General features: G+C 44.2%; 1 protein-coding gene across 1 annotated transcript in view; it reads left to right on the top strand.

Annotated features, from left to right (window-relative positions):
- Positions 1 to 479: 479 nt before the first annotated feature.
- Positions 480 to 22,412, top strand: part of LOC138977897 (uncharacterized) — a 96,712-nt gene continuing 74,779 nt past the window's right edge. Inside the window, exon 1 of the mRNA XM_070350504.1 lies at positions 480 to 570. The gene's annotated coding sequence lies outside the window, so the exon portion shown is untranslated. The remainder of the gene's footprint in view (positions 571 to 22,412) is intronic.

Genomic DNA, 22,412 nt, shown 5'->3' with positions numbered 1-22,412 from the left:
AAGTTGCAGCCCCCGAGTGTACGGGGAATCAAGTTGCAGCCCCCGAGTGTACGTGGAATCAAGTTGCAGCCCCCGAGTGTACGTGGAATCAAGTTGCAGCCCCCGAGTGTACGTGGAATCAAGTTGCAGCCCCCGAGTGTACGTGGAATCAAGTTGCAGCCCCCGAGTGTACGGGGAATCAAGTTGCAGCCCCCGAGTGTACGGGGAATTAAGTTGCAGCCCACGAATATAAAAGGAAAGGAAGAATAAAAGAAAAGTCTCCATCGCAATGTTACCACATACACTAGTTAACAATGCAGCTGATAGTGTTTCGTCCAAAAAGAAACTGAAATATGTTAACATTACTTTCTTGTAAACCATCTCCTCTTTTGGCACGGGCATGCAGCCATACACTACGTAAGGCAGGCGGCAGTGTAATATAATAAGCCGAGCCACCCCGGGTGGACTGTTTGTTTGGAGGTTTTGGGCGTTAACTTGTGTGCAGAACTGCATGAACAGTTTGATTGTGTTAGGTTGTGGCAGGAAACATATCACACCAGCTTCGTTTTGATTTCTCACAGCGTCCTAATTGTAGGATTTGGAATAGTTTTAGGGTACGCTTACTGATCACTATACTATATCATACTGAATCTTATTTTTATCGGAGGTACTTTTTGACTGTGATCTGCACGACAGAAATGTCAATCCTCCTTAACGAGCTGGGTGATACACAGAATACAGCTGAGCAAACAGAGCTGTGTTGTAAAGTGTTGTGAGCCGCGCGTTACGTTATTACACACAGTAAAGTGCTTAATATACAATCAGTAAACAGCTGTAAACAGATCGTTGTGATATACAATCATCAATTGCTGTAAACAGATCGTTGTGTGATATATTCACAGTAAAGTCATGTAAACAAATCGTTGTGATATATTCACAGTTAAGTGCGTGAAATGCAATTAGTAAAGAGCTGTTAGTTGACCGTTGCGTGATAAACACACAGCAAAGTGTTGTAAACAGAGCGTTGTGTATGAACATACAGTAAAGAGTTGTAAACAGAGCGTTCTGTAATAAGCACACAGTAAAGTGTTGTAAACAGAGCGTTGTGTAATAAACACACAGTAAAGTGTTGTAAACAGATCGTTGCGTGATAAAGACACAGCAAAGTGTTGTAAACAGATCGTTGCGTGATAAACACACAGCAAAGTGTTGTAAACAGATCGTTGCGTGATAAACACACAGTAAAGTGTTGTAAACAGATCGTTGCGTGATAAACACACAGCAAAGTGTTGTAAACAGATCGTTGCGTGATATACACACAATCACGTTGTGTTAAGAGAACTTTGCAATTGTCGTTAAACTTGACTTAGTACTTCGTGCAAACCCTTGTTTCGCTTGACCGATCAGAAGTATTACACTTCATTCCAACGTCAAAAGGTAAGTGTTACCTTTGTTGTTAACCATACGTATCTTATTTTTCAATCTGTAATAGTTTTCTGCTGCACGTGACGTCAACAGGTAGCAATACGTTTCTAAGCATTTATGCCCACATTTTATTTTGTCACAAACGAGTTGTCAAACTATTGGTTGTTGTGTCTTATGAACATATTTGGCAGTTTTTGTGACGTCAGTTTTTGTGACATCAGTTTTTGTGACATCAGTTTTTGTGACGTCAGTTTTGTGAATTTTGTTTTTGAGCATACAATGTTAGCGTCCCCTTTTTGGGTCAGTGGGTACACGTCACCACACAACAAAGACACGAGCTTACAGCTTTGTATATCTGCCTTAAATGGTATTAAATGAACTGTCATTGAACAAAGTAATGGTATTTAGTGAGATTTGTAAGACGGAAGTCGATAAACCCTATGCGTTTATGCTATACAGTTGTGGTGTATGCTCCTACAAAAAGATATTGATGATTTTAAATAAAACTTTTGTGTTTCATTTTAATAAATGCCAAGGTTGGTTGTAGGCCATTTTAAAAATAAAAATACTCTTTTGTTACACCAACATGGCAATTGTTCAAAAGAACCAACATATTCCCTCACCTGCAATACGGAACGTCAACCATCGTTACTCCAGTATATGTAAAAAAAAAATATAATCATCATGACAATGCAACCTACTAGGGAATGCCAAACCAAAATTCATTAGGTTTATGTGCAGTTTATATGCATGTATAAAGGATATATAACTGAGACAGACTCCATTAGAATTGAATTTGAAGACCTTCAACATGAGCAGGCCATCAGCTGTCTACAAACCCAAGAAACAGCCCGCTACAGCACCTGCTCCCAAAGCATAGAGATCCCCCTGAACGAGACTGTTCCAGTCAAAAAGACAGGTTGGTCGCTTTCCAGACGATGGGCGGCGTGGAGGGACCGGGAGGGGACCTTAATGGAACGCCAATGGACTTTTTGTGTAACCCTACTCATTATTCTCACATGTATTCGAATGCCGTTGCTAGCTTTCTGATTTCAGTTGTATCGATGGCCTTATTTGGGGTTGCTTTTGTGCTCTGATTTGACGGCTTTTTGGAGGTCCTGGGTGCAGTGAAACTTGTTGGCAAAAGGTCTGATTTTCAAAGAGGGTATAACCAAAAATCACAAGGGATGGTATCCGGTCTGAAGAATGGGTGAGGCAAAACGTGGATTATGTTGGTCTTTTAGGAATGGAGTTACGGCCTTCTTTTGTGTCAGAACAACCCGGTGTGCAAACATGTGTTTGTCTGTCTGTCTGTCTGTCTGTCTGTCTGTCTGTCTGTCTGTCTGTCTATCTGTTTGTCTGTCTATCTGTCTGTCTAGTTTTGAACACAAACTCGATTCGACCATATTTAGTCAATCTGTTTGCCTGTTTGTCAAGATTTGAGAAAATATTGATTTTCCACGTTTATCTGCCTGCCTGCCTGCCTGCCTGCCTGCCTGTCTGTCTGTCTGTCTGTCTACTTTAAAACCAAAATTGATTCGGAGCACGGATGGAGTCGGTAGAGCGCTGGCCTAAAAACATATCAACTTTTTGCGGACTTTGTGTGTCTGTCTGTCTGTGTGTCTGTGTGTCTGTGTGTCTATGTGTCAGTCAGTCTGTCAGTCTCTCTATGTGTCTGTGTGTCTGTGTGTACTTATTCTAACTTTACCTATACTATACGACGAGACATGACGAGACCGAATAATTAAAATGTGCGTGTCAGCTGTGAGGCCAAACGATTCTCAAGGCAGCAGTCACGCGATCTGCACGCACCGCTGAACACCGTTTAGTTTGTGTTCTGGTGTGCAGTAGGCCCGACGAGCTGGGTTGAAATGTTGCTCCCTGAGTCACACATGGACGATTCCCATTCAATTTGCTAACAAGAGAGAGAGAGAGAGAGAGAGAGAGAGAGAGAGAGAGAGAGAGAGAGAGAGAGACAGACAGACAGACAGACAGACGGACAGACAGACAGAGACAGAGAGACAGAGAGAGAGAGACAGACAGACAGATATACAGACAGAGACAGAGAAAGAGAGACAGAGAAAGACAGACAGAGAGAGAGAGAGAGAGAGAGAGAGAGAGAGAGAGAGAGAGAGAGAGAGAGAGAGAGAGAGAGAGTCAGACAGACAGACATAAGACAGACAGACAGACAGACAGGAAGACAGACCGACAGACAGACTGATACAGTGAGAGGCAGAAAGAGAGAGAGAGAGAGAGAGAGAGAGAGAGAGAGAGAGAGAGAGAGAGAGAGAGAGAGAGAGAGAGAGAGAGAGAGAAAGATAGTGAGGGAGAGAGAGAGCTTCTGGTGACCTTGCGCTATAAGGAACGAGGAATTATGCAACGACTCTCAGGGCTAGTTATACAGAACGATGTCTCGTGATCTGGTAAAGGGCCGGGACCGTTGTGGGTATGGTGGCACGCTGGAAGCAAAAGCAAAGGTCATTGTGAAACAACTGAAATCAGAAAGCTAGCAACGGCTTACGTGTACATGTGAGAATAATGAGTAGGGAGCGAGCAAAGGCATACGATTCCATGTGAGAATAATGAGTAGGGAGCGAGCAAAGGCATACGATTCCATGTGAGAATAATGAGTAGGGTTACACAACACGTCCATTGGCGTTCCATTAAGGTCCCCTCCCGGTCCCTCCCATTCCCGTGCCGTTCCTTGGTCGATACGGGAACGGGACCTAGAACGAGGTAAGTGTAGTGTTGTTGTATGTGACTTGGCCCATGCTCGCACACACTCAAACACCATACGTTCTCTAAGAACAGAGGTAATGGACAACCGAACTCTGAGTTCCAATCATGTATTCAGATGTATGCTTCCATGATGTGTCCGGGCTTACAACCAGCATGCAACAGTCAAACAAGGGAGATAATTCCCAACATGTTAGATGCATCGTCTGCATACAGGACACTACATCTCTCCTTTTCTTTTTAGAACAAAACAATCTTGATATTTCCACATCAATAAATCATCGAACGAAGAGCCTTAAAATACAGACAACAGTTTCATGTAATCATTTCCATACAGAATAAACAGATACATGAAAATTCACTTTTTAGAAGCACACACATATAAACTCAAATTATTCTGATTCTTAATGTTGAACGAGTCCGACAACATAATCTTGTAGTTTTTCCGGCATTCGTCTCGGACGCATTGAAACACGAACAGCGGGTGTATCGGTTTCAGAGCTTCCAATTGATGCATTTTCAACTGAAGAATTGTCAGTGTGTTTTTCACAATCATCTGGATCTAATGACTGTTCCCTGACATAGGGCTTTGTGTGTGATACGTTCCGTCTGTACCTTGCACCTGTACTAGGCGATTCAACTGTGACCTGTGTTCCTGTCCGTTCAATCACCTTGTATGGTTCCGGTTCAAACTGAGTACTGAACTTGTCTTGTTTCTTTTTCTGAAGTAAGATTTCGTCCCCAACACTTGTTTCTGATGTCTGTGAATTTCGTTTTGTGTCCGCATACTCTTTCCTTTGTTCTTTCTTCAATTTGTCTCGGTCGCGAACTGACTCATCGAGTGTTGTTTTTGTGTCTCTGTCAATCTCAGGTAACTTGCTTCGGAGCTTACGTTTGAACAATAGTTCTGCGGGGCTAACTCCTGTTGTTTGATGTGTTGTAGTGCGGTACGCAAACAGGAATGTGTTCAACTCCCGTTTCCAATCTTTGCCTTCTGAATGTGCAATCTTAATGGCTTTCATGAGTGTTCTGTTTTGACGCTCTACTTCGCCATTGGCCTGTGGCCACAACGGTGTTGTGTGGATGTGCACAATGTTGTTCGTTTTCATGTACTGGGAGAAATCCTCAGAAACGAACTGAGGTCCGTTGTCAGAAGTGAGGGTAACGGGCAAACCATGTGTTGTGAAAATGTTGTCTAACGCTTGAATGATCTGCTTCGTTACAGTGGACCTCAAAACGACCGTTTCGAAAAAACGACTGTAGTAATCAACTACAACGAGAATGGACTCTCCAGTCGGAAGCGGTCCGAGTATGTCAATGGCTAGATCTTCCCAAGGGCCGTCCGGGAATTTCCTACACTTCAGTGGTTCAGGTGGTGCTGGCTGGCTAACAATTTGGCATTCGTGACATGCCTTGATCTGTTTTTCTGTGTCGTGATCAATTCCTGGCCACCAGACCTTGCTTCGCAATCTCTCTTTGGTCTTCACTATGCCTTGATGACCTTCATGGGCTATTTTCATGGCGCGATGTCGGAGTGCATGTGGAATGACAATCCTACAACCTCGAAGCACTAGCTTGCCAAAACAAGTGAACTCATCTTTGAGTGCTTTGTATGTTTGGTTTGGACAGTTCTGCCATTTGTCTGTCTGAATGCACTGCCTCAGCGCAATGATTTCTGTGTCAATTTCTGACGCCTCTTCAAGTTCCTGCATCGTCAATGCAGATGGAACGCTAGTGTGTGCGACAAAAGAAATGTATTCTTCAGCTGGATTTTGAGTCTGCCTGCGGCTACGTTCATCATGCTTCACTAAACGTGACAACGGATCTGCTATGTTTTGGGCACCAGGTTTGTACTGGACCGTGAAGTGATAGTTCTGTAACCTGAGAACCCATCTTTCTATGCGCGCAGACGGTTTTGAGCGTCTTGAGTAAATGAACTCCAGCGGTCTGTGATCAGTTTCAAGAATGAAATCCATTCCGAAGAGATACTGATGAAATCTCTCGCATGCCCAGACGAGTGCTAGGGCCTCTTTTTCAGTTTGAGAATACCGACGTTCTACATCAGTCAAATTTCTACTTGCGTAGTAGATTGCGCGTTTTTCTCCATTCTGGATCTGTACCAGTACTGCACCTAGAGCTACTGGACTCGCGTCAGCGACAACTCTTGTCTCAGCTTTTTGATCAAAGTAAGCGAGAGTACCTGCACTTTCAAGCTCCGTCTTCAGAAGATCGAACGCTTGTTGCTGTTCCTTTTCCCATTTGAACTGAACGTTTTTGCGTGTGAGTTTTCGCAACGGTTCTGACTTTGTCGCAAGATGACTGATGAAACGCGCACTAAAGTTTACCAGACCTAGGAAACTTTTGACCTCAGATGCACTTTTTGGCGGTTGTGCATTTTTCACTGCTTCGACCTTTACAGATGTGGGCCCAATCCCTTTTTCTGAGAGCAGAAAGCCCATGAACTGTAGTTCTGTCATGCGGTAAATGCACTTCTTCTTGTTAAGTGTGAGTCCTGCGTCTTTCAGTGTTGCTAAGACTTTGGCTAACCTGCGGTCATGCTCTTCTAGTGTCTCGGCATAGATGATTATATCATCCGTCATGTTTCGCGCGCCTGTGCAATCGCGGAGTACGTTTTGAATCGTATACTGATAGATTTCTGGAGCGCTTGTCACTCCAAACATGAGACGTTTGTAGCGGAACAAACCGACATGTGTTGCAAAAGTTGTGATCGGTCGCGATTCTGCGTCTAGCTCTAACTGATGAAATCCCATGTTCAAATCTAGTTTTGAAAAGAACTTGCTACCGTTCATCTCTAGGAGCGTTTCCTCAACAGTCGGCATGGGAAACCGTTCCCGTTCTATGGCCTCATTCGCCTGTCTCATATCAACACACAGCCGTATGTCGTTCCCTTGAGCCTTTGGTACCACAACAATGGGACTTACAAACGATGTAGGCCCCTCGGCACGCTCAATGATATCAAGCTCTGTCAGTTCTTTGATCTTTTGTTCTACTTTAGAACGCAGACTGAACGGAATGCGTCTCGCGGCCTGAATGACTGGTTTGACGTCATTTTTCACATGCAACGTCACTTTGTGATTTTTCAGTTTGCCAAGACCATCGTACAAACTTTCAAATTGCATCTCAGGCTTCTCTGTACTTTCTGTCAAAACAGAACCAACAGCATGTATTTCTTTTGGCAATCCAACTTTCAGAACACCCAGTTTTTCAGAAGTTTCCCTCCCCAAAAGAGAAATTCCTTTTTCTTCAATGACAACAAACTTGGCAACATGCTTGTTCTGATCTGGCAACGCTGACAGAGAAACCTCAGCTTCAAATGTACCAATTATTGTAAGAGGCCGCTCAGATCCGTAGGCATACAGGACTTTTTCATCTTTCTTTGCTTCTGTTTTACAGACAATTTTTTTCTTCTTCAAAGCCTCCCACTTTTGTTTGTCTAAAACGTTAGCACTAGCCCCGGAATCAATGCCTGCACAGATCTGAACTCCTCCCACTACAACATGTATCATTTCCAGTTTTCTGTCACCCACTTTGAAAGAATAGTCATGGTCACTATCATCATCATCATGATCATGCACAACATTCAAGGCATTCGCTCGAGTATTTTTGCCACTTTTACACACAACAGCGAAATGGTTCAGTTTTTGGCACAGTCTACATGTCTTCCCCATGGCGGGACATGTTGGATCCTTGGCATGGTGAGTGTTCTGTCCACATCGGAAACAAGCACCCTTTTTCTTCTCCACTTTGTGTCTAGATGCATGGGTCTGTCTCTCCTTCACATATTTCGACGACGATCTACCACCCACAGCTCCAACGAGTTGAGAATCTGCTGCATCAGTTGAAGTTGAAGGCGTCATCTGTCTGACAAAACCACTTGCAGCTTCATGCGCCTGTGAAATCTGCATCAGTACTGGCAAAGTTAAGTTCATTCTCTCCAGAAGTTTGGCCTTCAAACGTTTGTCAGCACACTTGTCGATTACTTGATCTCTGATATTCTCACCCAGGGTTGGTCCAAAGTTACAATGCTTTGCTTGTTGGCGAAGTCTAGTGATGAACTGTGCAGTAGCTTCACCTTCCTTTTGGGCCATCTGTCGAAAGACATTTCTTTCAAAAGTGTCATTTCGCTGCGCACCGAAATGCTTATTGAGAGCTTCGAGCGCCTGTGCGTACGTACAGTTATCCGGTGTGACGTCATCCCCAGCAAACTCGAACGTTTCGAAAATCTCCTGCAGTTCCGACCCTCCACAGTGAAGCAAAAGTGCCTTCTTTCTTGCACCCGCAACATCCCCCAATGCAACCAGGTAGATGTTGAAACTCTTCCCCCATCGCTCCCATCTCGCCGATACCAGAGAAGGTTCACCTTTTGGGTCAAACACGCTGACACATGGAATGTTCTCCATTTTTTTTTCAGTCACACGTGGTGCGCACGTTTCTTGTCACCGTAAGTCCGACAAGAATTACACAAGATAAATACCTTTATCCTCGTCGCCAATTGTAGTGTTGTTGTATGTGACTTGGCCCATGCTCGCACACACTCAAACACCATACGTTCTCTAAGAACAGAGGTAATGGACAACCGAACTCTGAGTTCCAATCATGTATTCAGATGTATGCTTCCATGATGTGTCCGGGCTTACAACCAGCATGCAACAGTCAAACAAGGGAGATAATTCCCAACATGTTAGATGCATCGTCTGCATACAGGACACTACAGTATGATCCAAACAAAATGATCAAACGGAATTTTCACAGAGACTGTTTGCCGTACCTGGCCTAAAATACAGCAATCATTAGAACTACTCTCCTCTTATATCGATGCAAAGTCGCACGTGTCTAAGCCAACGAGAAGAGGCCTTGTGATGGCCTTATTTGGGGTTGCTTTTGTGCTCTGATTTGACGGCTTTTTGGAGGTCCTGGGTGCAGTGAAACTTGTTGGCAAAAGGTCTGATTTTCAAAGAGGGTATAACCAGAAATCACAAGGTATGTTATCGGGTTTGAAGAATGGGTGAGGCAAAACGTGGATTATTTTGGTCTTTTAGGAATGGATTTACGGCCCTTCTTTTGTGGAGACTGACATTTCCATGACGGAGAAAGGCAGTCTGGGTTTCGCAGTTTGGTCGCTGACTCCTAAACTCGTCAGTAAGTTTGGGTAAAAAGGTTTCTGCATAGTACGTGACAATTAGTGCTGTTAGTAGACAGAATATCGACAGCAACGGGACCTTTATGGGTCGACAAATACAGCGAATAGCCCTGTTTCTGCTTTGAAAACCTTGCTTACAAATGAGGTGCATCTCGTCATTTTGGTCTAGACACGCTTTGTTTCTGTGTTCTCTGGCACTAAAGTAGAAGGAAACCAAAGTCTCATAATCAGTGACTACAGTAACAACAAATTTGGATCCAGTGGGTTTACAACGGTTGAGCAGCTCGCGTGCAAGAGGACCCTGGTGCTCCTTCCGTTCCTCTGTCAGCTAATGAGGCACCCATTTTGCGGCCAGCTTTTGAAGCGGAAGATCATTGAGTAGAATTCTATGGAATGTTCCATATGGAAGTTTAAGTTTTGCACTTTATACCAGCATGTACACTTTTTAATCTCAGTTCTTAAATGTTGACACATCCGCTACATTATTCTCGTTTGAAATGCTCTTCGGAAGTTTATTAGGCTTGTCAGAGTGATTACCCTTTTCCCCAATTTCGATTTCCCTTTTCTTTTGTCAGATTGGAGAATATGGTGCAGCTTTGATTCATGTAAGGAGGTTCGGGGGCTTCGCACCTTCAACTAATATACTCCTACCACAATTGGACCCCCCCCCCCTCACCCTACTTGGGTCCGGTCCTGCTTGCGCTGTCCTTCCAACAACTACAACACATGGTGAAATAATGTGTTTGTAGCCAAGATTGTCCTTTTAACAACTACAACACATGGTGAAATAATGTGTTCGTAGCCAAGATTGTCCTTTCAACAACTACAACACATGGTGAAATAATGTGTTCGTAGCCAAGATTGTCCTTTTAACAACTACAACACATGGTGAAATAATGTGTTCGTAGCCAAGATTGTCCTTCCAACAACTACAACATATGGTGAAATAATGTGTTCGTAGCCAAGATTGTCCTTTCAACAACTACAACACATGGTGAAATAATGTGTTCGTAGCCAAGATTGTCCTTTCAACAACTACAACACATGGTGAAATAATGTGTTCGTAGCCAAGATTGTCCTTTTAACAACTACAACACATGGTGAAATAATGTGTTCGTAGCCAAGATTGTCCTTTCAACAACTACAACACATGGTGAAATAATGTGTTCGTAGCCAAGATTGTCCTTTGCGATAGAAGCTCGGTCACGCTTTACTTTCAAACCACTTTGCGAGTAGCCCTTGGAATTTCGAAAGATATGTTACCTTGTATTGCTTAAAAGATATAATATGTTAGCAAAGGGAACGTTTAATAATTATGAAAAGAAGATATTCACAAGTAGATCGGCCAACTGGTCTTTATAGTGAACAGACAGACGGACAGGTAGATGGGCCAACTGGTCTTTATAGTGAACAGACAGACGGACAGGTAGATCGGCCAACTAATCTTTATAGTGAACAGACAGACGGACAAGTAGATGGGCCAACTGGTCTTTATAGTCAACAGACAGACTCACAAATAGATCGGCCAACTGGTCTTTATAGTGAACAGACAGACGGACAAGTAGATCGGCCAACTGGTCTTTATAGTCAACAGACAGACGGACAAGAAGATCGGCCAACTGGTCTTTATAGTCAACAGACAGACGGACAAGTAGATCGGCCAACTGGTCTTTATAGTGAACAGACAGACGGACAAGTAGATCGGTCAACTGGTCTTTATAGTGAACAGACAGACGGACAGGTAGATCGGCCAACTGGTCTTTATAGTGAACAGACAGACGGACAGGTAGATCGGCCAACTGGTCTTTATAGTGAACAGACAGACGGACAGGTAGATCGGCCAACTGGTCTTTATAGTGAACAGACAGACGGACAAGTAGATCGGCCAACTGGTCTTTATAGTGAACAGACAGACGGACAAGTAGATGGGCCAACTGGTCTTTATAGTGAACAGACAGACGGACAGGTAGATCGGCCAACTGGTCTTTATAGTGAACAGACAGACGGACAAGTAGATCGGCCAACTGGTCTTTATAGTGAACAGACAGACGGACAAGTAGATCGGCCAACTGGTCTTTATAGTGAACAGACAGACGGACAAGTAGATCGGCCAACTGGTCTTAATAGTGAACAGACAGACGGACAGGTAGATCGGCCAACTGGTCTTTATAGTGAACAGACAGACGGACAGGTAGATCGGCCAACTGGTCTTTATAGTGAACAGACAGACGGACAAGAAGATCGGCCAACTGGTCTTTATAGTCAACAGACAGACGGACAAGTAGATCGGCCAACTGGTCTTTATAGTGAACAGACAAACGGACAAGTAGATCGGCCAACTGGTCTTCATAGTGAACAGACAGACGGACAGGTAGATCGGCCAACTGGTCTTTATAGTGAACAGACAGACGGACAGGTAGATCGGCCAACTGGTCTTTATAGTGAACAGACAGACGTACGGACAAGTAGATCGGCCAACTGGTCTTTATAGTGAACAGACAGACGGACAAGTAGATCGGCCAACTGGTCTTTATAGTGAACAGACAGACGGACAGGTAGATCGGCCAACTGGTCTTTATAGTGAACAGACAGACTGACAGGTAGATCGGCCAACTGGTCTTTATAGTGAACAGACAGACGGACAAGTAGATCGGCCATCTGGTCTTTATAGTGAACAGACAGACGGACAAGTAGATCGGCCAACTGGTCTTTATAGTGAACAGACAGACGGACAGGTAGATCGGCCAACTGGTCTTTATAGTGAACAGACAGACGGACAGGTAGATCGGCCAACTGGTCTTTATAGTAAACAGACAGACGGACAAGTAGATCGGCCAACTGGTCTTTATAGTGAACAGACAGACGGACAAGAAGATCGGCCAACTGGTCTTTATAGTGAACAGACAGACGGACAGGTAGATCGGTCAACTGGTCTTTATAGTGAACAGACAGACGGACAAGTAGATCGGCCAACTGGTCTTTATAGTGAACAGACAGACGGACAAGTAGATCGGCCAACTGGTCTTAATAGTGAACAGACAGACGGACAGGTAGATCGGCCAACTGGTCTTTATAGTGAACAGACAGACGGACAGGTAGATCGGCAAACTGGTCTTTATAGTGAACAGACAGACGGACAGGTAGATCGGCCAACTGGTCTTTATAGTGAACAGACAGACGGACAAGTAGATCGGCCAACTGGTCTTTATAGTGAACAGACAGACGGACAAGTAGATCGGCCAACTGGTCTTTATAGTGAACAGATAGACGGACAAGTAGATCGGCCAACTGGTCTTTATAGTGAACAGACAGACGGACAAGTAGATCGGCCAACTGGTCTTTATAGTGAACAGACAGACGGACAAGTAGATCGGCCAACTGGTCTTTATAGTCAACAGACAGACGGACAAGAAGATCGGCCAACTGGTCTTTATAGTCAACAGACAGACGGACAAATAGATCGGCCAACTGGTCTTTATAGTGAACAGACAGACGGACAAGTAGATCGGCCAACTGGTCTTCATAGTGAACAGACAGACGGACAGGTAGATCGGCCAACTGGTCTTTATAGTGAACAGACAGACGGACAGGTAGATCGGCCAACTGGTCTTTATAGTGAACAGACAGACGGACAGGTAGATTGGCCAACTGGTCTTTATAGTGAACAGACAGACGGACAAGTAGATCGGCCAACTGGTCTTTATAGTGAACAGACAGACGGACAAGTAGATCGGCCAACTGGTCTTTATAGTGAACAGACAGACGGACAGGTAGATCGGCCAACTGGTCTTTATAGTGAACAGACAGACGGACAGGTAGATCGGCCAACTGGTCTTTATAGTGAACAGACAGACGGACAAGTAGATCGGCCAACTGGTCTTTATAGTGAACAGACAGACGGACAAGTAGATCGGTCAACTGGTCTTTATAGTGAACAGACAGACGGACAGGTAGATCGGCCAACTGGTCTTTATAGTGAACAGACAGACGGACAGGTAGATCGGCCAACTGGTCTTTATAGTGAACAGACAGACGGACAAGAAGATCGGCCAACTGGTCTTTATAGTGAACAGACAGACGGACAAGTAGATCGGCCAACTGGTCTTTATAGTGAACAGACAAACGGACAAGTAGATCGGCCAACTGGTCTTCATAGTGAACAGACAGACGGACAGGTAGATCGGCCAACTGGTCTTTATAGTGAACAGACAGACGGACAGGTAGATCGGCCAACTGGTCTTTATAGTGAACAGACAGACGTACGGACAAGTAGATCGGCCAACTGGTCTTTATAGTGAACAGACAGACGGACAAGTAGATCGGCCAACTGGTCTTTATAGTGAACAGACAGACGGACAGGTAGATCGGCCAACTGGTCTTTATAGTGAACAGACAGACTGACAGGTAGATCGGCCAACTGGTCTTTATAGTGAACAGACAGACGGACAAGTAGATCGGCCATCTGGTCTTTATAGTGAACAGACAGACGGACAAGTAGATCGGCCAACTGGTCTTTATAGTGAACAGACAGACGGACAGGTAGATCGGCCAACTGGTCTTTATAATGAACAGACAGACGGACAGGTAGATCGGCCAACTGGTCTTTATAGTGAACAGACAGACGGACAAGTAGATCGGCCAACTGGTCTTTATAGTGAACAGACAGACGGACAGGTAGATCGGCCAACTGGTCTTTATAGTGAACAGACAGACGGACAAGAAGATCGGCCAACTGGTCTTTATAGTGAACAGACAGACGGACAGGTAGATCGGCCAACTGGTCTTTATAGTGAACAGACAGACGGACAAGTAGATCGGCCAACTGGTCTTTATAGTGAACAGACAGACGGACAAGTAGATCGGCCAACTGGTCTTAATAGTGAACAGACAGACGGACAGGTAGATCGGCCAACTGGTCTTTATAGTGAACAGACAGACGGACAGGTAGATCGGCCAACTGGTCTTGATAGTGAACAGACAGACGGACAGGTAGATCGGCCAACTGGTCTTTATAGTGAACAGACAGACGGACAAGTAGATCGGCCAACTGGTCTTTATAGTGAACAGACAGACGGACAAGTAGATCGGCCAACTGGTCTTTATAGTGAACAGACAGACGGACAAGTAGATCGGCCAACTGGTCTTTATAGTGAACAGATAGACGGACAAGTAGATCGGCCAACTGGTCTTTATAGTGAACAGACAGACGGACAAGTAGATCGGCCAACTGGTCTTTATAGTGAACAGACAGACGGACAAGTAGATCGGCCAACTGGTCTTGATAGTGAACAGACAGACGGACAGGTAGATCGGCCAACTGGTCTTTATAGTGAACAGACAGACGGACAAGTAGATCGGCCAACTGGTCTTTATAGTGAACAGATAGACGGACAAGTAGATCGGCCAACTGGTCTTTATAGTGAACAGACAGACGGACAAGTAGATCGGCCAACTGGTCTTGATAGTGAACAGACAGACGGACAGGTAGATCGGCCAACTGGTCTTTATAGTGAACAGACAGACGGACAGGTAGATCGGCCAACTGGTCTTTATAGTGAACAGACAGACGGACAAGTAGGTTAGAAAAAATAAATCCAAAAAACAAAGAGACTGCCAACGTTCCAAAATTCAGAATAAAAAAAACCCAAGAAAGGTAGGTTGTTGGAACGTTTGTTATTCTGGACATTATTATTGCTTGTTATTGCTTGTTATTGCATTGTGTTGTCAATAACAAACGTTCCAACAACCCACCTTTCTTGTTTGATTCTGAATTTTGGAACGTTGGCAGTCTCTTTGTTTTTGGATTTATTTTTTTCAAGCAGGTTAGAGACAAACACACTTAGCTGAGTGTGCATTCTATATCTGGCAAGATGGGCAGAAGTAAGTCGTGAACGTACACTTGGTTCATTCTTCTCTTTAAGTGTTGTATTTGTCTGTCTGTCTGTCTGTCTGTCTGTCTGTCTGTCTGTCTGTCTGTCTGTCTGTCTGTCTGTCTGTCTGTCTGTCTGTCTGTCTGTCTGTCTGTCTGTCTGTCTGTCTGTTCACTACAAAGACCATTAGGTGGATGTAGGTCTACCCGTGAGTGTCTTGTTTTCTCAAAAATTAAACGTTCCATTAAGTTACATTTCTTGTTAGGTATTTTATTCTGTATTTTGGAATTTGAGAGTCTGTCCTTTGCTGGACTTGTGTGACTTAACAAAGCAGTTGTCCTTTTGACTAAACATCGTTTATTTTCTTATGAAAGACCCCCCTCCCCTAAAAATAAAAGGAAGAAAACTTTGTGTGGAAGAAGTGTGGGGGCGACAGACACATTTGAAAGTTATTTCACTCCTTGTAAAGCTCATTGGATCGTTGCCAAGTCGCCCGTCATGCTTTTTCTAATCCTTAACCACCAAACCCTTTTCGCTTTTTTTCTATATGACATCCTGCACTGATTTCGTTTCGTTCTGTTCAGCTTACCTGACAAGAAGTATTCCTGAAAAAAAGAGGACACCAAAAGAAGTGTTGACAATATTGTTCTATTGACGTCACCCTGCCAGTCTATTCATCGCCACAGTCAGTTTTGTTTCAGCAGTCGGGAAAGCGCTTTTTGTCTTCATCGTTTGTATACCTGTCTCGGTGACGTAGAATTCTTTTGACACCCGTGTTGTAACTGTACTCCTCTCTTCACCCACCTCCCTCCCTCCCTCCCTCCCTCCCTCCACCCACCTCCCTCCCTCCATCCACCCTGATTGCTCTACTGTAAGTACAGGCGTCCCAAAATGATTGTATGTCATTGGAACGTGGTGCTGTATGCTGCTCAGCGGTGAGAAGAGCAATAGATACTGCGTGGATTGCTGTGTGATACTATAAGATGTTTGATGGGTTGTTGACAGACCAGCTTTTTTGTCTGTCCGAGGGGGAGCATATCGTCTTTTGTTTCATATTTATTGACCAAGGCCGAAGGCCGCGGTCAATAAATATGAAACAAAAGTCGATATGCCCCCCCGAGGACCGACAAAAAAGCTGATCTGTCAACAAACCATCAAACATCGTTTTTGTCATCATTTTGGTAGTGAGAAAACAAGTGCACAATCAACCCAGGGAGCCATGCTTTGAAACACGGGTACCGTGCGGATAACCACACGGGTCCCGGTTTGCTAACCACTGGCAATCAAAGATGGCGTGTGTTTTTGAGTTCATTAAATGAGTTGGGATGAATATGTCAGGTTTGAGGATGCACATTTCTGTAGGTTCATATCGGTATTCCACCCCCTCGGCTTTCTGTTGTAAATATTAAGCTGAGCACGGTGATCGAATGTGGAAGCTACGTTTGGTCAAAGGTCACAGAAGATTTGCGTCGTGCAGCGAAGGAAAGAATCGCGATCTTGTTTCCGACTCGGTACCTCTTTGTTTTTCATTAGACCTGTCATTCTGCTTGCTCGGCTTTGTTAGATGTTTGCATATCGTGTTGCTATTTTCTTTGCTTTTATTATTGTTTCTTACTTGTGCTTCGTTTATCGATACAACGTCTTGTGCACGGGTCAAAATGTGTGTGTCAGGTGTCGTTTTACTCGTGTTTCTCCGAACGTCTGTGTATCGAAACACAGATGTACACGCACTCCGTGACTTTGTAAGAAGACATAACATATCGGTAGGTTTCATTTGTTTGTGACGAATTTATTGAAGTAGTTTTGTTTTTTTGTTTACTTTTGCCAGTTTTCCAATTGGTTTTTGGAACTTTGCAATGCAGTGTCTTGTCGTCTGTTTAGGTCTGGGGAAACGCCAATGAAAAGAGCCGAAGAATCTTCGAGCGTTTCTATTGGGTTTGCTTTTGATTATCCATGTAATAGGGCTTCCTGCAACTATGGTAACCGGGGATTTATTCCCCGGGGAACATGAGATTTATTTCCCAGGTGCTTGTGAATGAAAACTCGTGAAAATGATGACAATTTCCATTATTTGAAAAAGTGACTACCCTTTCCTGAACCCATATGTGTATGGTATACTCTGTATCTAAATGCTCAGAAAAGGCGCCAAGACTAATATTTCAGTCGTAAAACAAAAATCAAATGTTGTGGCCAACGTGTGTAAGGATTCGTCAAGGTTTGAAAAACAACCCGACATTACGACAGGATCTTTCGCCCAGTTTGTTTTTCTTGGAATGTCATCACCTTGTGCAGTTCTGGAGGTTTTCTTGGAATGTCATCACCTTGTGCAGTTCTGGAGGTTTTTTTGGCAATGCCTTGTGCATGAAGGATAGTTGTTGCGCTTAATCTGCCTGATACCTAAAAACCATGAAGTAGTAGGTTACGTCTGTGTGCCAGTAAAAACACACACACAGAAATAAGAAAAATAGACAGAAAGGACGACGAAAAAGCGCATCATAAATGCAACTCAACGTGTGTGTATTGACGTGGTGGTTTTCATGTGTGTGTATTGACGTGGTGGTTTTCATGTGTGTGTATTGACGTGGTGGTTTTCATGTGTGTGTATTGACGTGGTGGTTTTCATGTGTGTGTATTGACGTGGTGGTTTTCATGTGTATGTATTGACGTGGTGGTTTTCATGTGTGTGTATTGACGTGGTGGTTTTCATGTGTGGGTATTGACGTGGTGGTTTTCATGTGTGTGTATTGACGTGGTGGTTTTCATGTGTGTGTATTGACGTGGTGGTTTTCATGTGTGTGTATTGACGTGGTGGTTTTCATGTGTGTGTATTGACGTGGTGGTTTTCATATGTGTGTATTGACGTGGTGGTTTTCATGTGTGTGTATTGACGTGGTGGTTTTCATGTGTGTGTATTGACGTGGTGGTTTTCATGTGTGTGTATTGACGTGGTGGTTTTCATGTGTGTGTATTGACGTAGTGGTTTTCATTTGTGAACTAAATTAGAATAGAAATCTTGTCATTTCGGGAAGGTTTCTCTTGCGCTGCCTGTTCAACAACTTTAAGACATGGTGAAATAATTTGTTGGAAACCAAGACTGTGTAGAGTGTCCGTTGAACGAAAGAAGCTCTGGTTTGCTTTGTGTTTATGTAACCTAATAGTCTGTATAGTGGACAGACAGACAGACAGACAGACAGACAGACAGACAGACAGACAGACAGACAGACAGACAGATAGACAGACAAACAGACAGACAGACAGACAGACAGACAGACAGACAAACAGACAGACAGACAGACAGACAGACAGACAGACAGACAGACAGACAGACAGACAGACAGACAAGTATGACACACACCAACAAATAGAAGACTCGCAGACGATGGTTAGCCACAAAGAACACAGCGAACACACACTCAGTCTTTTGTTTTATTTGTCTCATACTTATACTCATACTTTCTGTATGTCCAGTATAAGGACCAGTGGGTTGTTTTAATCGGAATATCTTTCTTTGGTAAAAATTAAAGCACCATCAACTAACATTTCTGTTTTTTATTCTGGGATTTGGAATGTTGGCAGTCTGACTATTTTCTGACTTGTGTTGTAGTGCACGGTGGTCAGTGCACGGTGGTCAGTGCATGGTGGTCAGTGCATGGTGGTCAGTGTATGGTGGTCAGTGCATGGTGGTCAGTGCACGGTGGTCAGTGCATGGTGGTCGGTCAGTGCATGGTGGTCAGTGCACGGTGGTCAGTGCATGGTGGTCAGTGCATGGTGGTCAGTGCACGGTGGTCAGTGCATGGTGGTCAGTGTATGGTGGTCAGTGTATGGTGGTCAGTGCACGGTGGTCAGTGCATGGTGGTCAGTGTATGGTGGTCAGTGTATGGTGGTCGGTCAGTGCATGGTGGTCAGTGCATGGTGGTCAGTGTATGGTGGTCAGTGTATGGTGGTCAGTGCATGGTGGTCAGTGTATGGTGGTCAGTGCATGGTGGTCAGTGCATGGTGGTCAGTGCATGGTGGTCAGTGTATGGTGGTCAGTGCATGGTGGTCAGTGCATGGTGGTCAGTGCATGGTGGTCAGTGTATGGTGGTCAGTGCATGGTGGTCAGTGCATGGTGGTCAGTGCATGGTGGTCAGTGTATGGTGGTCAGTGTATGGTGGTCAGTGTATGGTGGTCAGTGTATGGTGGTCAGTGTATGGTGGTCAGTGTATGGTGGTCAGTGCACGGTGGTCAGTGCATGTAGATGGATTACATTAATAAAACAGTTGTATTTTTTACGGAACACCATTATATCTTATGAGAGATCACCCCTCCCCCCCTCCCTCGTAAACAAAAGGTGGGGGTGGGGGGGGGACAACTTTGTGGTGAAGAAGTGTGTGGGGGGGGGGGGGGGGAGGAGATGTTCTTGTAAGTTATTTTTACTCGTTGTAAAGCTCGTTTGATGTGCAAAGTCCCCCGTCATGCTTGTCCTCACTTAACCCTCCCCCCACCTTCTAGCTGATTCTATTTGACAGAAGTACTGATTTCGGTTCGTTCTGGTCAGTTTACGTGACAAGAAGTATTCCTGAGAAAAGAGGACACAAAAAGACGTGCTGACAATATAGTTGACACCAGACGTTATACTTCTGTCCAAGAGTCCTACCAACACCCCCCACCCCCCACCCCCCCTACCTACCGGTACCCGTTCTCGCTGTTCCTCTTTAACCTTTGCCGGATGCCGCTTTTGACTACACACGCCCGACGATGCGGGTTTGTCTGAACCCATACATTTGAAAGAGGGTTTTTACCGTTTATTTCTCTAACGACGATGCGGGTTTGTCTGAACCCATACATTTGAAAGAGGGTTTTTACCGTTTATTTCTCTAACGACGATGCGGGTTTGTCTGAACCCATACATTTGAAAGAGGGTTTTTACCGTTTATTTCTCTAACGACGATGCGGGTTTGTCTGAACCCATACATTTGAAAGAGGGTTTTTACCGTGTATTTCTCTAACGACGATGCGGGTTTGTCTGAACCCATACATTTGAAAGAGGGTTTTTACCGTTTATTTCTCTAACGACGGGGTGGGTTCAGGGAAACCCACAGCGCTACTTCAGTGGGTGCATCGAGTTTCTCCCTTCACCGACTTCTTGCAGGGGAGGGAGAGGGGGAGGGAGAGGGGGAGGGAGAGACTGAGAGAGACTGAGAGAGACTGAGAGACTAAGAAAGAGAGAGAGAGAGAGAGAGACTAAGAAAGAGAGAGAGAGAGAGAGAGACAAAGAAAGAGAGAGAGAGAGACTAATAAAGAAAGAGAGAGACTAAGAAAGAGAGAGAGAGAGACTAAGAAAGAGAGAGAGACTAAGAAAGAGAGAGAGACTAAGAAAGAGAGAGAGAGACTAAGACAGAGAGAGAGAGAGAGAAAGAGACTAAGAAAGAGAGAGACAGAGACTAAGAGAGAGAGAGAGAGACTAAGAAAGAGAGAGAGACTAAGAAAGAGAGAGAGAGACGAAGAAAGAGAGAGAGAGAGACAAAGAAAGAGAGAGAGAGAGACTAAGAAAGAGAGAGAGAGAGACTAAGAAAGAGAGAGAGAGAGAGACTAAGAAAGAGAAAGAGACTAAGAAAGAGAGAAAGAGAGACTAAGAAAGAGAGAGAGAGAGACTAAGAAAGAGAGAGATAGAGACTAAGAAAGAGAGAGAGAGAGAGAGACTAAGAAAGAGAGAGAGAGAGAGACTAAGAAAGAGAGAGAGAGTCTAAGAAAGAGAGTGAGAGACTAAGAAAGAGAGAGAGAGAGACTAAGAAAGAGAGAGAGAGACTAAAAAAGAGAGAGAGCGAGAGACTAAGAAAGAGAGAGAGAGACTAAGAAAGAGAGAGAGACTAAGAAAGAGAGAGAGAGAGACTAAGAAAGAGAGAGAGAGAGACTAAGAAAGAGAGAGAGAGACTAAGAAAGAGAGAGAGAGAGAGACTAAGAAAGAGAGAGAGAGACTAAAAAAGAGAGAGAGAGAGACTAAGAAAGAGAGAGAGAGAGAGACTAAGAAAGAGAGAGAGAGAGACTAAGAAAGAGAGAGATAGACTAAGAGAGAGAGAAAGAGACTAAGAAAGAGAGAGAGAGATCGAGAGACTAAGAAAGAGAGAGAGAGACTAAGAAAGAGAGAGAGAGAGACTAAGACAGAGAGAGAGAGACTAAGACAGAGAGACAGAGAGAGAGACTAAGAGAGAGAGACAGAGAGAGAGAGACAGAGAGAGAGTGAGAGAGAGAGAGAGACAGACATAGAGAGAAAGACAGACATAGAGAGAGAGAGAGAGACAGAGAGAGAGTGAAAGAGAGAGAGAGAGTGAGAGAGAGAGAGAGACAGAGAGAGAGAGACAGAGAGAGAGAGAGACAGATAGACAGACAGTCAGATAGACAGATAGACGGATAGACAGATAGACAGACAGACAGACAGAGCAACTGACAACACGCATAGGGGGATATTCGCCTATTTGAGGACATTGTGTATCATTTTTGTCCATCCGTCAAAATGCGGTAATATGAGGACCTGTTTTGACTTTTTTGTTTGAAGAGATAAAAAGTTGAAAGTAAGCGAAATGTTTAGGGAATTCGACACAAAGGTGTCAAAAAAACTTTTACTTCGATATTTCTCTTAATATAGCGTTACGAACGATTTGAAAAAAGCGACTATATGCGGACAGTCACTATTTCGCAGCTATTTGAGGACCAAAAAACTACAGAGCTAGCCCTGCGTTTTAGTGGTCCTCAAATTGCTGCTGGTATGTTGTGTGTGTTGTGTCAGGCCTAATTCTGGAACTACATCTGCTAAACTACAGAGCGGGTAAGAGCGGTCGCTTAAGCAAATGCTGTTAGCACAGGAGCAGTGAAAAAAGCAATACAATCATAAAGGAGTGGTGTCTTTCAAGGACTTGTTTGTTGATAAAGTGGGTGCTCCAAATACATTTAGCTTGGTAGGTTTAAATTATGCAATTCACCCGCATCAGTGGAAGAGAGGAAGCAGGAAGGGTTAAAGAAGGTGTCTGCGAGTCAGAAAGACACAGGAATAAAAACAACACAGACTAATTGGTAAAAGAGAGAGAGAAAGAGAGAGAGGGAAAGAGAGAGAGGAGACAGATACAAAGAGAGAGAGAGGGAGAGAGAGATAAGAGAGAGGAGACAGGGAAAGGAGAGAGAGAGAGAGGAGACAGATACAGAGAGAGAGAGAGAGAGAGAGAGAGAGAGAGAGAGAGAGAGAGCTATAGCTCTGTATTTTAGTG

This window comes from Littorina saxatilis, linkage group LG10 (assembly GCF_037325665.1).
Source record: "Littorina saxatilis isolate snail1 linkage group LG10, US_GU_Lsax_2.0, whole genome shotgun sequence".
Lineage (NCBI taxonomy): Eukaryota > Metazoa > Mollusca > Gastropoda > Littorinimorpha > Littorinidae > Littorina > Littorina saxatilis.
This window is presented reverse-complemented; position numbering and strand designations above follow the sequence as displayed.